Consider the following 15,333-nt stretch of genomic DNA (forward strand, 5'->3'; position numbering starts at 1 on the left):
TGGAAGTCTGTGGAATTTAAGCTTCGGCTGTTTCCAAGTAACATTGCTTTAGAGTGTGCAAAAAAACACACAACAACCACAAAGAAAACAAAACGAAACTCTCCATGAAAGGCCAAAACAGTTGTTGCAAGAAAGGAGAGGTTGGAAGCACTGAGAAAACCGAACTTGAGAAAAGTTAGTAAGGGAAACTCTGCGCACAAAAGAGAAGGTATTAAAGGGCTCAGTGGAGACAAAACGAGAATCTGAACGGGACCTTTTAAACTGGGGGAAACCGAGAGCGGGGAACGGGGGGGAGGAAGGCCAGACTTTGGGTTAAACTTGCACTCTAAGGACCCAAAAATGCGCTCTAGCAGCTTGGAAGAGCAAGGAGGCAAATTCTCGAGCGATCACCCGGATACATTGGAATGGTATCTTAAAGATACTTTTGGTATCTGGTCGTTTTAGGTTACACAGACGTTTCTTCAAGTGTCAGGCTGACAGCCCAATGGAGGAGCTGTTCTCTGGTTACATATATGCTCATTGGAGTCATTTTTCTGCCTATATGTATATATAGAATATAGATATATATGCTATTCTGGCAGCACCAGCCCAAAGACGTTTTCCTTGGAAGGGAATCCCTGTTAATTTCAGAGGGTTTTTACTTCCAAGGAAGGACGCTCAAGGCGCTGAGAAGAAGAGGAACGTATATTTGGAGAAATTATTCTTTTATTACTATATTTCCATTTACGCGCTTCTAAATTCTAAGATCTACCAAAACCGGAGCTCGAGCATATTCGAAAAACGAGGCAATAACACCATCAGCATCATTACCGGAGGAACCTCCTTTGGTTTCTGGTGGGCAAGCCGATACTCCCATGCGATCATACATTGAGTAGTGATTAAGAGTTTGGACTAGGCTGATCCTATTATATTAGGATGTTAATAAATGAACAAATACACGAGCCTTCCCCCTCTGTAGAAGTTACCGCCCTGGACTTTCTGAAGCAAGACAAGGGTTGGAGAGGTAAACGATTCAGTAGATGTACAGCTAAGAGAGTGTGCTGTGGACCGCACCAGTGCGCATCCCAGCCTCAGCCTGGAACGGGTGTGGTGGCTTGGATGCGAGCCGCGTGGACGTCAGAATGCCGGCCTACCTTACAGGGCTGTTGTAAGTGCCAAGTGCGCGAACATTCTAACCTCTACCAATTATTTCGCGCGTCATCTTACACCGTCAATGGGATTTTATTTTAAAGGGCATTAGAATAACGTCCCACTGGAAACAAGAGGCGTATGAGCTCTTTCTTTCATGTTCACCTGGGGGGGGGAGGTGTTTAGGTTTCAAGGGATGGCTACAACGCAGCGTACCTACAGCAATCCTAGGCTTGTTTACTAGGCAGGTACGTCCCCCCCCCGCCCACAATGCACTCAATGATGCTGCAATCCTGAGGCCACTTTTACCTGGCCTGGGAGTAAGCCCAGCTGAACTCAGTGGAGCCTCCTTGGTCGTGCATATTCGTGAGTACAGTACATAAAACGAGCCCAGTGGCCATGGGCATAGCCAGGACTGGGGGGCAGAACTGACGTGATTGGTCAGTTAGTTGAGTATTTCTATTGTTTTACTTGAGGGGAGCAGCTGCCACCCCGTGGCTATGCCCGTGCCAGTGGCCCATCTAGCCCCCAGATGCCCGTGGGAAGCCCGTAAGCAGGAGCTGAGTTCAAGAAGTGTCTCCCATCTGGTAATTCCCCCGCAACTGGCATTCAGAGGCATGCCACCTTCGACGAGTAAATTCAGAGAAATTCAATTTTTTATTTGTCTGCCTCAACACCATTCAAGCAAACTGTTGCAATGTAATAATAATAACAATCTATCGTTTTATACTAATTAAGCAATGGGTATTTTTGCTCCCAGGTAATCTTAGGATGGCTCGGGAGGGAGCCCAGACTTGTCCTTCAGAAGCAACAGGTGGGAGAGTCAGAAGTGTTCTCTGCGATTCTGAATGAATGAGCGAATGAATGAATGGACAGCAGACGACAGGCCGCTGCGCTGCGTGGTGTGAGTGAGTGAGTCAGGCCTTTCTCGCTTCCCGCAGGCTTTCCTCCCTTTCACGCCAGCGAGGTTCCCCGCTGGTCCAGCACAGATGCGAGAGGAGAAAGCGAATTGCCCAGAGCCAGATGACAGCTCACCTAGGTGCGAAAATCGCCGACCTTCGCTAAATCCCAGCACAAAGCGACCCGCCTCCCACCCCTAGCTCAGCCTGACTGCTCTGAGGCTCAGCCTCAGATTTACGTTGTTTTTCTTCATCATTCAGGACCGGTGATTAGTAATACTCTCCAAAATATGCCCATACCCAAAATTACTGGAGTTAAAAAATTTAAATCTTCCAATGCAGATTATTTCTGTTTCTGCTATGAATTTTGTTGGTATTCTTTATATAGGTTTTTTAAAAGCGGTTTTGTGTACACCGCTTAGACATTCCAAATATTACGCAGTCTATAAATACCTGAAATGAATATACAAATAATGTCCATGCACAAAATGGTGCACATATATTTAAAATATATTAATATATTTCTGTTGCTGTGATGAATTTTATTTGTTCTTATTCTTTGTATGGTTTTTTTAAAAAGAAAAAATATGTCTGCTGTTTTGAAATTCTAAATATTAAGAGGTAAACATGGTTTGGTTCTCCTTCATTCCCCTTTAACTCCCCGTTTAAAGTGGTGCCCATGTAATCAGCTGTTTTAAGTGGGGATCCATTAGCATAAGAATGGACCATGGCCACTAACATGGGCTGCTGTTTCTAAAGAGCCAGTGTGGTCTAGTGGTTAGAGCATCAGACTAGGACCTGGGTTCCAATCCCCACTTGACCATGAAGTTGACTGGGTCACCTTGGGCCAGTTGCTGCCTCTCAGCCTAACCTGTTGTGGGGGTTAAATGAAGAAGCAGAGAGCCATGTGTGCCACTTTGAGCTCCTTGGAGAAAAAGGTGGGATACAAATGCAGTGTGTGTGTGTGTGTGTGAGAGAGAGAGAGAGAGAGAGAGAGAGAATACACACAGAGATATATATATGAATATGACAACAGGTCTGTCAGTGGTTTTATTGGCCCTGAGGTTGATGCCATCTCCATATGTGGAGAGGCACCCAGTCCTTGGGATGAGCAAAAGGAGATGGCTGTGGTTATTGTTTCCTGCCCTTGTGACTTTCAAGGGCAGACTGGCTTTGGCCAAAGCCTTTGAGTGAGCCCTGGTTGAAAATAAGTCTTGGTCAGAGCTAAAGGGCTAGGATTTGGGTGGATGTGGGGTTTGGGTCCATGTGGAGTTGAGCATGCATTTTTATGATGTGCAGAACCCTGATCAAATCCTTCATAATGTGAATTCATAATATGAATTAGCTTTGGGAAAGGCAAATTTAAAAGGGGCTTCAGCACGTTACAGAATTTTGTGAGTACTTATTTGTATACTGCTAGTACTGATAGCGTCCTTGTAAAACAGGAAAACTATAAAATTGCAGCTCCCCATTATATGAACATACTATCATGTGTATTACACCTTTGTGGTGTAACAGAGTGTTGGACTATGACCTGGGAGACCACTCAGCCATAAAGCTCACTGGGTGACATTGGACTAGTCACTATCTCTCAATCTAATCTACATCATCATCATCATTTTATAATTTGGGGGGCTCACAGCATACTGTATATCAGAACATAATAAAACATCAAACATTTAAAACTTTCCGATACAGGACTGCCTTCAGATGTCTTGTAAAGTCAGATAGTTACTTATTTCCTTGACATCTGAAGGGAGGGCATTCCACAGGGTGGGTGCCACCACCGAGAAGGCCCTCTGCCTGGTTCCCTGCAACATCTCTTTTGCAGTGAGGGAACCAGAAGAAGACCCTTGGAGGAGGACCTCAGTGTCTGGGTTGAACGATGGGGGTGGATACGCTCCTTCAGGTATACTGGGCCAAGGCCGTTTAGGGCTTTAAAGGTCAGCACCAACACTTTGAATTGTGCTCGGAAATGCACTGGGAGCCAATGAAGATCCTTTAGGACCAGTGTTATATGGTCCCGGTGGCCACTCCTGGTCACCAGTCTAGCTGCCATGTTCTGGATTAGTTGTAGTTTCCAGGTCACCTTCAAATGTAGCCTCACAGGGTTGTTGTGAGGATAAATTGAGGAGGGGAAAACCCTGCTTGAGCTCCTTTGAGGGGGGGTGTCAGATATAAAATGTAATAAACACGCACACACACACGTCATGCATAACCCCCATAATTCCCCAAGGGTGTGGGAAGAGACCAAGTATGGTCAACCTGTGATGTTCTCTGGACTCCAACTCCCACAATCTGACTGGCTATGTTGGACTAGATAACCCCTGTGGTCCCTTCCAACTCTACCATCCTATGATTCTATGAAACCCTGGAGAGGTGTTGTCAGCTCAGCACAGACCTCTATTCTTCAACTTTGGGGCCTCAGATGTTGTTGGACTACATCTCCCAGCATCTCATCCTGGCTGGGGATGATGGAAGTTGTAGTCCAGTAACATTTGAGGAGCATGTCCTGGCAATATATTGGAATGACTCAGCATAAGGCAGCTTCCTATATCCCTAGAAGTGCCAAATGTTGATCAGGCAAACACAGTAGACCAGGCTTCTAGTAAAGACCAGGCCTGAGGTTTTATATTGTTTGCCTGATGTAAGTGCCATGTTGAATATCAGACTGGGAGACTTGAATACACACAGAGCTTCAGGAAGCTCATTAATTATAGCACTTCTTTCCTTTGAAAAGTACAAGGTGGCTAACAACCAGGACAGTATAAAATACAATAAGCAAAAGCAGAAACTGACAGCAGCCCACTATACAAAGTTAACCACTGGAGATATGACAGGGCAGTCAGGGAGTCAAGTATGAAAAGTCAGGTGGCTCCATCCAGTTTCTAAGGACCAAAAAACCTTCCTGAAGAGAAAGGTCTTTGCACTACTTTGACAAGAGGCCATGGAGGAAATGGCAAGGCAAGTTTGCCTGGGCAGGGAATTTCAGAGGCTCAGTCACGGACATGACACTCTTAGTGGCCCTTCCTAAGCTGGAAGAGGTGGGACATGGGAACTGAGAAGTCTCTTTGGTTGCATTCAAACTTCCTGGATCCTCTGTGCAAACTGTCAAATGTTTGTGTTAGTCTCTCTTTGGCTGTCTTGGGGCTCTGGAGAATCCCTGTCCTGCCAATATCTGGTGCTGCCCCTGCTATGGCATCACCTGCAAGAAGGAGCCGAGCACAGAAGTCCTTCTTTCTCTTCACAAAGCAGAGAGGTGTTTCCCATACATATTACATACTGTTGTGTGTTTGAGGGATTCCATTGTTGAAGTAGCCAAGCCAGCTCCTTGGTGATGGCTTTAAATGCAGGTCTGGTATTGAGAAGGACCAAACCAGAGAGGAATGTGTGTGAGAGAGAGCTGGGCTTAGAAGCAGGCGGCTGGCAGAAGCCAGAGAGTGAGAGCCATGGCTGATTTCTGCTTAAATCCAAGGCTGTGGCTATGAGGGAAGCAAGACCTTCTTGGGGTGTTAATGCTGTGAGCCCCTCCATTGTACACTCAGGTTGTATATACCGGTATGCATAAAGAAACCATATATCATAAAGACATCACAGTCTCTGCAGTCCCTCATTCCAAGGAAATTGAACCCTGGGTAAATGCCTGGAACCTCTGGAATCTTAATTTCTCAGAGATTGATGTGCAACAATATTTTGGCATCTCCATCAAAATGTGTGGAAAAGGACTTGGGAGCTTGATGAGCAGAATGAGTATAGTTCATAAAAGCCATAAATTATTCTAGAGCTTTGAGCTTACAGGTCTAATCTATGCTCCATCTAACTATTCATCACATGCAGACATACAGTGTATCGACTGGGTATACCGTCCGTCTTCGCACAAACAGGCATTTATCTTCAGTGACAATATTTTGAGTTAACTTATATTGATGATTCACTCCGCTGAATGGATGCTAAATTGGCACAATTTGTAAACTCCGAGACTGAAGGAGCACATTGTCCTACCACCCTTTGATCTGCCTCATTGGGGCGAGCGGGATAAATAGATCAACCTTTCGTTAAGTATATTGTTGGACGGATTCCCCTCCGCCCCGTATTTGTATGTAACTAGGTCAGTGAAAACAAATGGGCCCGTTCCTCGGCTTGCGCCTCCTCGCAGGCCCCTCATCGCACACGCCTCTTTTGATGATTATCATATCAGAAGCCAACAAGCAGCAGCAATCAGTGGAAGAGACTCGACTGCCTAAGCTTTCTCACGTTCACGTCTGGCTGATTCTCTATGTTGGAGGGGTGTGTGTGTGGCTGGGAGAGAGGAGAACCAGCTGGAATGCAGACCAGTATTGGGGGGCCCAGTGGCCAGCGAGTGTCTCTGGGAGACTCCTCACCAGCTAGGCCTCAGGAGGCCGCGCCACCTACGAAATGCGCAGGCACATTGAGGCACAGGCTGACAATCCGAGTCGATGGACACACAAACTCTCTTTCTTCCTCCCTTTCATGCTACTGCCCTATTTGATCTCTGTGCTTCTTTGTTGCCTGCTGTTGTTCACGCCTTGCCCTGATCAAAAACGTCTTCCTTCAGATGAGAGTGCGCTGGAATATGTCGGCCAGGGGCAATGGAGTATGGCAAGAGCCAGCCACAATGGGGCATTGAGCAAACAGGCAGCAGTAAGGTGGACAAAATGTGTTCAAAGATACACAAAGCCTTAATGGGACTTTCTCTCCCGCCTCCCCCCACCACTTTTTTTATTTTTTTAATTGTAATGCATATAGACAATCTCAGCAGCTATTACCTCATTCTCTGCATTGGTGAAACTGAAGTTGTGCTTCTGGAAATGACATCAGTTATCAACGCTGTGGAAGACTGGTCTGCCTCAATGGATTTCAAAGCCTTGTCCAATAGTCTAGTGGCTTTTGAAAACATTTTCAGTCTTATTAGGGAGGATGCTACTCTAATGTTCTTCTGCCTATGTGAGGTGCAAAGGACTGTGGGAGGTGACTTTCAAGCAATCTTAAATGCAGTGGTACCTCAGTTTTCAAACGTAATCCGTTCCAGAAGACCGTTTGAGTTCTGAAACGTTCGAAAACCGAAAACTCAAAAGCTGACAGCTAGGCCTCAGGACCTTGCAATCAGCGGAAGCCGCACTTCCTGTTCGACTTCTGAGGTGTGTTTGAAAACCGAAGCATTTACTTCCAGGTTTATGGCGTCTCAATGGAGACGTTCGAAAACTGAGGTACCACTATATTATTGATGATGCCAAAGCTTTTGAAAATATTTACAAGTCTTATTAGGGAGGATGCTACTCTAATATTCTTTTGCCTACGTGAGGTGCAAAGGATTGTGGGAGGTGACTTTCAAGCAATCTTAAATATTATTAATGATGCCAAAGCAAGTTAAAGTAAATATTCTTAATGAGGCCAAAGTAAGGCACAGCCAAGGAACAAAGGTTTGAAATACTGGACTATGGTGGAGCCTAATCCTAAGTGTGCACACTAAAAAATAAGTCCTATTGACTTAGAAAGAATACACAGGGTCACTTGAAACCATACCGTTTGATTGAAGTGACTCTCACTGAGTTCAGTGGGGCTTACTCCCAGGTAAGTCCACAAGGTTGAATCTGAAGTCAGGAAAGTTAGCTGACATGACCATTCTGGGGTTCTCCTGTCCATGCAGTCCCTAGATCTCTCATCTATGTTCATCCTACTTTCAGTGTGAACTATGTTCAAGATATTGTTTTAAATAAATTGTTGGTGTGGGGACTGGCCTAGGTACATGGGGGGGGGTAGAAATGAAGGGTTTCTACAGTGAGCTTTTCATTAGATCAGTTTGAACATATTTACTAAATTGCTATCAGTCAATATACTCCAAAGAGGGAGGTTACAGAATTGAAAAGATACAGAATTGTTTAGGCAAGGAATAGCATGACAGAGCAACATGGAGAGGCCAGCTAACCTGCAAACCATTCTCTGTGTTAAGTGGTCTGTGTTTGTCCTTGTTTTGTGGCTACTTTTGTGTATTCTATATTGTTATTGTCAAAACACCTTCCAGCCTACATTTCTGTTGTAAGAAGTAGTTAAGAAAACTAAAAGCCTTTTAATTAAAAATGTGTTTATGTTTTTGGATTCTGTTGTGTGTATGTATGTATGTATACACACACACCACCACCACCAATTTATAGCTTATTGTATAGTAAAAACAAAAATTGTGAGTTCCCAATGATGGCCGAAGAAAAGGCAACAGATCTCAATCAACTCTTGATCTTCAAATAGGAAGTGCAGTGGTTCCTACTTTTCTTGACCTTGAAAGAAGGGTCCTATTCTGGGATCTCTAAAGATGCAGTAAAGAGGCCCCTACTACTCTTGTTTTTGAAAAAGTAAGCAAAGTGATGGGTACTATTGGTGCACAACATCCGTTTATGTGAATGTACTCTTCTACTATTCCTAAAGCACTTCAGGAAAATGTTGCTGGGCAATATAAATTAAGGCTTTTGAATTATTTGTTGGTTGGTTTTGGCCTGAAAAAGTGACCTGTGATGTTTTAAAGTTTGTTCCTCTTCATTATGGGCACTATCCTCTGGGATGTTCCATTCAAACGGATGCTCTTGGTTTTCCTTGCACAATTTCTAGACAATTCCAGTGCTTCAACAGGCAAACTTTCCCAGTGGATTGTTCTCTCAGTCAGTTTGGTTCTCTGAAAACAAAATGCTCTTCAGATCGCCTTTGTTATTGTTTTGTTGAAATGGGGTGGGTGGGGATTGGTCTTCCAGACCTGCATTTTATGACATATACGCACTGTCAGAGATGTTGTTAGGGCAAAGGAGCACAAAACCCACATCTTTTTCTAACTGAGGAGCAGGATCTGGGTTACTGAGTAGGATAGTAATTTGGAAAAATAAACTGAGGTGACTACAGATTACTTGGGGATTAATAAATGGAAGTAATCAAAGGGGAATTGAATTGATTTGGAGCAGGATCTATTGGGAAATTAATGAGGTTAAGCAATTCATTCATTCATTCAATCAATCAATCAATCAATCAATCAATCAATTTCTTACCTACTCTTCACCATAAAGTCCCAGGGTGGGTTAAAAGCAATTTAAAAACACAATATTAAAAACAAATTAAAGCAAATTACAGTTGCAAGATTAGGGCAAGTCTTGAAATATCTATATCTCAGGTGTCAAAGGCCAGGGTAAAGAGACATGACTTCAGCATAGAATGGTAACTACATAATGAAGGTGCCAGACTTTGTGGGGAGGGAATTCCACAATTTAGGGGCCACCACAGAGAATGCCCTCTCCCGGATCTTCGTTTTGAACTATTGGGGGTGATAAAATTACCATGAGGGTGCTCTTTTCTGATTTTAACACCCAAGAGGGTCTGATGAGGAGGAGGCATTCTTTCAGTCATTTCAGTCTAAAGTCATTTAGGCCTTTAAACCTAAAGCACCTTGAATTGGGTCCAAAAACGAACTGTCAATCAGTGCAACAGCTTTAAAACAGGGATAATATGAGTTCTAAGCAACTCCAGCCAAGAATCTGGATTCTGCATTTTAGTCCTTTGGAAGTTTCCAAGTCATCTTAGAGTGCACTGCAATAGTTCAGTGTGGAAGTTGCCAATACTGTGGCTAATGAATTAAAGAGGAACTGATTTAGGATAAGATACAAAGTAAGTGAAGAATTTATCTTGTGTGATTTGGATGGGAAATTAATTGGTTCTCACTTTCTTTGGCATTTAAGTTATAAATGTGTGTTTGTGCACATTTGGGTCTATGGGTCTAAACCCCAAATCTTTTATGTATGTAGCAATGCACCATGTCTATGAATAAGGAAATGTATCATAAAATGCTAGTCTGGTGGACAGATTTTGCCCCTCCCTTGGTTTTTGTGGTGTATTCTGTTCAACAACTCTTTACAATAGCTCATTACCATATTCCATTAAAAACATGCTAGCTCCTTTTATCATAGTCACTGATCCTTTTTTAATTTCTCATGCTTATACTGTTTGTGTTTCGTTCTTTTTGAAATTAATGAATGAAAATATGCATTCTGCTTTCTTGCCAGCCTATAAAACGTATTTCCTTGCTGATCTTTTACAAGGAAGAAAAATAATGTTGCTGTTATTGTTGTGGGAAACAGTAATAAAAGTTAGCTCGCTGAGTTTTCTTTTTATTGTTACTTTTAATATTTCATGAATTGACCTTACAGTACAGCATCAGTTCCTTATAGAAGTGGCATTCTCCACATGGGGTGACCTCTGTTTTATGATTCATCTTCATATACTTACGCAGCAACCTCATTGTTGTAAGCAAATGACGTGTCTTGCTGAGTTTTAAAAAACCTTCACCATATAGTTTAACGTAAAATCTGTCTCTACACATACAGGGATAACCATGGAAATCATAACCATCTTGAACAGTACCAATATCCAAAAATAGATGTAGATATAGATTTTCCAGCTGACATTTCTTGCCACAGCTATGAATGAAATGAAACTATCTTTCATTTCAATTTATCCATCCATCCATCCACCCATCCACCCATCCATTTTCTAGTGGTCTCAGAGGATTAGCCATCAATATGATGTAGGACTGAAACAAAAAGCCACAATGCAATACAGAGATGGCCAACTTCTCAGGGGCTCTGTTTTCCAGATAGTGGTCCCAGAAATCTATTCATTCATTCATTCATTCATTCATTCATTCATTCATTTTTGCATTTCACAAAATGTTTATACAGCTTAAGCAATATCTCTGTCTCTGTCACAGCCTCTATCTCTAGCTACAATATACCTATAGCTATATATCTACGCTGTTTACATAAGATGGTATAAAACATTCATTGAAGTCAACAGTAAAAACAGTGGGCACAATACAATTATCAACATAAAGCTAAAATCGACATTTTATTAAAACACCACCACCACCAAAAGTGCATAACATTTCATGCATGAATAGGGTTGCCTAAAGAAAAAAGGTTTTAGCAGATGTTTAAAACAATACAAGGAGAGTGCCTGCCTATTATTAAAAGGCAGGGACTTCCTGCAGTACAAGCTGACCCTACATAATTCAGTGCTGGATCTTGCCCATCAGGCAATAGCCCAAAGGGCTGACAGATCCAAGGCCACTCGCGCTGCAGTAAAACCTGGGAACCATGGCTGCTGTGTGTGGAGCAAAGGCAGGAGAACGCTGATCAAGATTTCATGTTGATCATGACTGGCTCCCCAGGGCTCTGCCCATTCTCAGAGCATCTGATACAATTTTAATACACATGTCTTGGAGCAGCAGATGATCTGAAGACATCCCCGAATAGGGAAGGTGTTATGTACTGAGCTTGGATCCTAGAACAATAGGCAAGTAAGATCCTAGAAGGCAGCATCCTGATTGGTTGCAGGAGCCACCCAATCAGGCTCCAGGAGGGGAGTTGAATCAGCCAATCACGCGGGAGCCATTGTGTAAATAATGTATATATAGCCAGAGGTTTTTGGGAAGACTCACTCCCTGTTTGCCATGAGCTGAAATAAAGAGCATGAAATCAACACTCGACTCCGAGTATATTTCAGAAGTTTTTTATGTTTTGTTGTGTTTTTAATATTCTGTTGGGAGCCGCCCAGAGTGGCTGAGGCAACCCAGTCAGATGTGTGGCATATAAATAATAAAATTCTTACTGTTGTTGTTGTTTGCATCATCTTAGCCTTTATGGTGCTGTTCCTCCTCTGATGCAAATCCTGAGGGAGCTGCCAGGGCATTATTACACGTGGTTGCATGTAACATGCAATTTGCCCCTGAGCCAGTGAGTGTTACATGTGAACCTGTGAACATGTGAGCCTTATTCTCGGCAAATCTCTGTGCACAATTCTTTATGGAAGGATAGGAACAAAATCACTGTCTAATGCCGCAAATTATGCTTTAATGAAGCAAAATTTCCCTGCCTAGGGAATTCAGACAGTGACTGCGCAGTCACTGCTGTGCTATTTCCCGAATGCTATATACAGGCACAAAATATTCCACTCAGAGACATGGCCAGAAAAAGCACTTCAAGGCCCAAAGTCTCATCAGAGTCTTAAATAACTTAAATGTACCACTCCCTCTACCTCCCAGAAAACAAACAAAGTGGTAACCCGGTTTGTTGAAAAAGAACAGATTACATGGGATTTATTTAGCTATACAATGGTACCTCAGGTTAAGAACTTAATTCGTTCTGGAGGTCTGTTCGTAACCTGAAACTGTTCTTAACCTGAGGTGCCACTTTAGCTAATGGGGCCTCCCGCTGCCGCTGTGCCGCCGTCGTGCAATTTTTGTTCTCATCCTGAAGCAAAGTTTTCAACCTGAGGTACCATTTCTGGGTTAGCGGAGTCTATAACCTGAAGCGTCTGTAGCCCGAGGTACCACTGTATCAAGATTGAAGCAAAGGACAAAGTTTTGTTTTGGTGGTGGACATTCGGAGGAGGGGGATATTGTGCTGAGTGGCTGTATAACCACATGCAACCAAGCATGGAACTTCAGGCAATATAAGGTTGGACGACTTAAGATCTTGATGATACTACAGACTGTTATATAAAAGGTGGCTTCCAAATTGCAACCCTTACTGTTTAGGAGAGGGGTGGGGAAGCTTTTTTCACCTCAATGACCACAAATGGGGTACAGGGTCAGAGGCAAACCCATCAGGATATTTTCTTTATCTAATACTAAGGATGGGGAGTTCCCAGTTTTCAGTATCTGTGCCATTGGGAACTTTCTTTCTAAAGCTATCTGTCCCTTTGGGGGGGGTTCATGGCCAGTGCCAGATTTAGGGCAGTGTGGGTGGCTCCCCCACAAAGGGCACTGAGCTGAGGGGGCGCAAAATTGAGAAAACCCATAATTCAAAAGATCCATTCGGGGCATCAGGTTGTGGGTTCGAGCCCCATGTTGGGCAAAAGATTCCTGCATTGCAGGGAGTTGGACTAGACGACCCCCGTGGTCCCTTCCAACTCTAAAATTCTATGAAATATATACCAGTTTTTTAAAAAAATTGGCCTTGCTCAGTGTGCTCTATTACCAAAGATAACAAAGTCCTCCCCTGTCATGGCTAGGGAAGAATGGTCCAACCTCCCCTTCACACAAGTGGAAGTCAATGGAAATGACCCCCTGCAACTAGCATTATTATTAAAAAAAAAACAACACCCAAAAATAGTCATTGACTATACAGTATCAATTAAAGTACCATCTAGTTTACCCTCAATTCCAGCCCAGAATCATACAGTCAGGTAAGCCTTCCAGAATCATTTAATTTGGTTTCACTGCTACCTCATACAGCAGATCTTTATTGTAAGAAGATATAATAAAGATCTGCTGCATGGGGTAGCTGTGAAACCAAATTAAATGATTCTGGAAGGCTTACCTGGCTGTATGATTCTGGGTGCTCCATCCTGAACTTGCTACCTGCATCTTATTCCAAGCTCCATTGATTCAGGTTTGTTAAAGAAATGCATTTCCTCTGAAGAAAGATGAGCCGCGTAGAGCACATTAAGAATGTGATTTGATTCAACGCATCTACACAGGGGGATACACTAAGAAAAGGGCAAAATTATTATTGCAACATTTGGGCATTTCTACAGTTTCCATGACCTTTGGGCTGGGGAGGGGTTGAGCAAACGTTATGAAAACAACAGCTTTGTTCTTATTTCAATGACCACATTTCCCCACAGATTGCTGATAATAATTCTGAAAAGAACAGCCCATTCTTGAAGGTGCAGATCTTTCCGAAAGTTTAAGTAATGTTGGTGCCATCTATAGGAGAAAAGGAAACACTGGGTGAGCTTCTCCCTAATGTCATGGGATAAGCGGGCAGGCCTTCTTATTCTGGGGTGGGGTGGAGAAGGAAGGAAACTATTCCAGCTTCCTAGAAATCACAGGGTGCATTTCAACAGCAAAATAAACCTGGATAAGTTTGAAAGTAGGTGTATCAACAACTGCAGTAGGCTACCTACTTTTCCTTTGCCATTCAGGGGGAAAAAATGGTGCAGACACAATTACAATCATTTCAAGGGATTATTGTAGCAGTAGTGCACTTGGGACAGGGCCTCACTAAGCAGGACAGTCCCAAAACTCAGCAAGACAAGCTTATCACATTTTGAAGTGAGTGAAGTAATGCACACAACCACCTAAATAACAGGCTCCCATTGAGACCCTTTAGTCCAGAATCAAAAATTACCTAAGTGCACTGTGGGATTGTAAGGAAGGTAAGGGCACTGATGGGCAGCAGCCAAGCATGAACAAGGTGCAGATTCTTGTATACCATCCCTTTTAAGACTTGGAGTAGAGCATGCTAATGCTGAGAAAACACGGAGTTGAAACCATGAACAATTGGAATCAAAGTTTCATAAACTTGATCAGTTCTGTGTCCAGGGCAGCTGTCTACCAGCTTCACCTGGTACACCGGCTGAGACCCTACCTGCCCACGTATTGTCTCGCCAGAGTGGTGCATGCTCTGGTTATCTCCCACTTGGACTACTGCAACGCACTCTACGAGGGGCTACCTTTGAAGGTGACCCGGAAACTACAATTAATCCAGAATGCGACAGCCAGAGTGGTGACTGGGAGCGGCTGCCGAGACCACATAACATTTGAGATCTACATTTGCTCCCAGTACGTTTCCGAGCACAATTCAAAGTGTTGGTGCTGACCTTTAAAGTCCTAAATGGCCTTGGCCCAGTATACCTGAAGGAGCGTCTCCACCTCCATCATTCAGCCCGGACACGGAAGTCCAGCACCGATCTTGTCATCCAGAGGAGCCCTGGCTGCCTATAGTCCCACACACCTTTACCTGGGAGTAAGGCCCACTGAACTTAGTATGGCTTTCTTCTGAGTAAACAGTCATTTACTAGATGCAAGACAGCAGCACAGCACCAGGTGACCCTACATCCCTTGGCAACATCCGAAGGCCCTGATCTGCTAGGCGCTGGGGTGGATTTCACCCTGCACGTGGCAGAGTCAGGCCCAGGCTGCTACCGGGCCCAGCACTGGCAGCAGCAACAAGCAGCTCTGGCTTCCCACTTGGGAAACACTGCATTAGACTACACATATTCCAGCACTGACAACAAGGCCTCTCAATCCTGATTTTTCAGTACCTAACGTTTCTTAATGAACTGAAGTCAAGATTTACTGCTGTGTTTGCTTTTTAAATAATAATAATGAATAAATAAATAATCACTGGTGCTATAAATTATGAAGCTAGGAACCAGAATCCAAAGACCTAAATACTGTAAAAAGAAAGAGGGAGAAACCTTCTTTGGAAGGTTTCCCCTTTTTAATCTAAATTTAAAGAGATGCATA

At 43.4% G+C, this 15,333-nt stretch overlaps 1 long non-coding RNA gene across 2 annotated transcripts; it reads left to right on the forward strand.

Annotated features, from left to right (window-relative positions):
- Nucleotides 1-93: 93 nt before the first annotated feature.
- Nucleotides 94-2,370, forward strand: LOC310757867. Of its 2 annotated transcripts, none has more exons than XR_014545516.1 (2): nucleotides 94-208; nucleotides 1,889-2,370. It is a non-coding gene; the product is annotated as an uncharacterized lncRNA (long non-coding RNA). The 2 variants fall into 2 exon arrangements; XR_014545517.1 differs by lacking the exon at nucleotides 94-208 and adding an exon at nucleotides 1,243-1,267.
- The last annotated feature ends 12,963 nt before the right edge of the window (nucleotides 2,371-15,333 follow it).

This window comes from Podarcis filfolensis, assembly GCF_964270895.1.
Source record: "Podarcis filfolensis genome assembly, chromosome: 1".
Lineage (NCBI taxonomy): Eukaryota > Metazoa > Chordata > Lepidosauria > Squamata > Lacertidae > Podarcis > Podarcis filfolensis.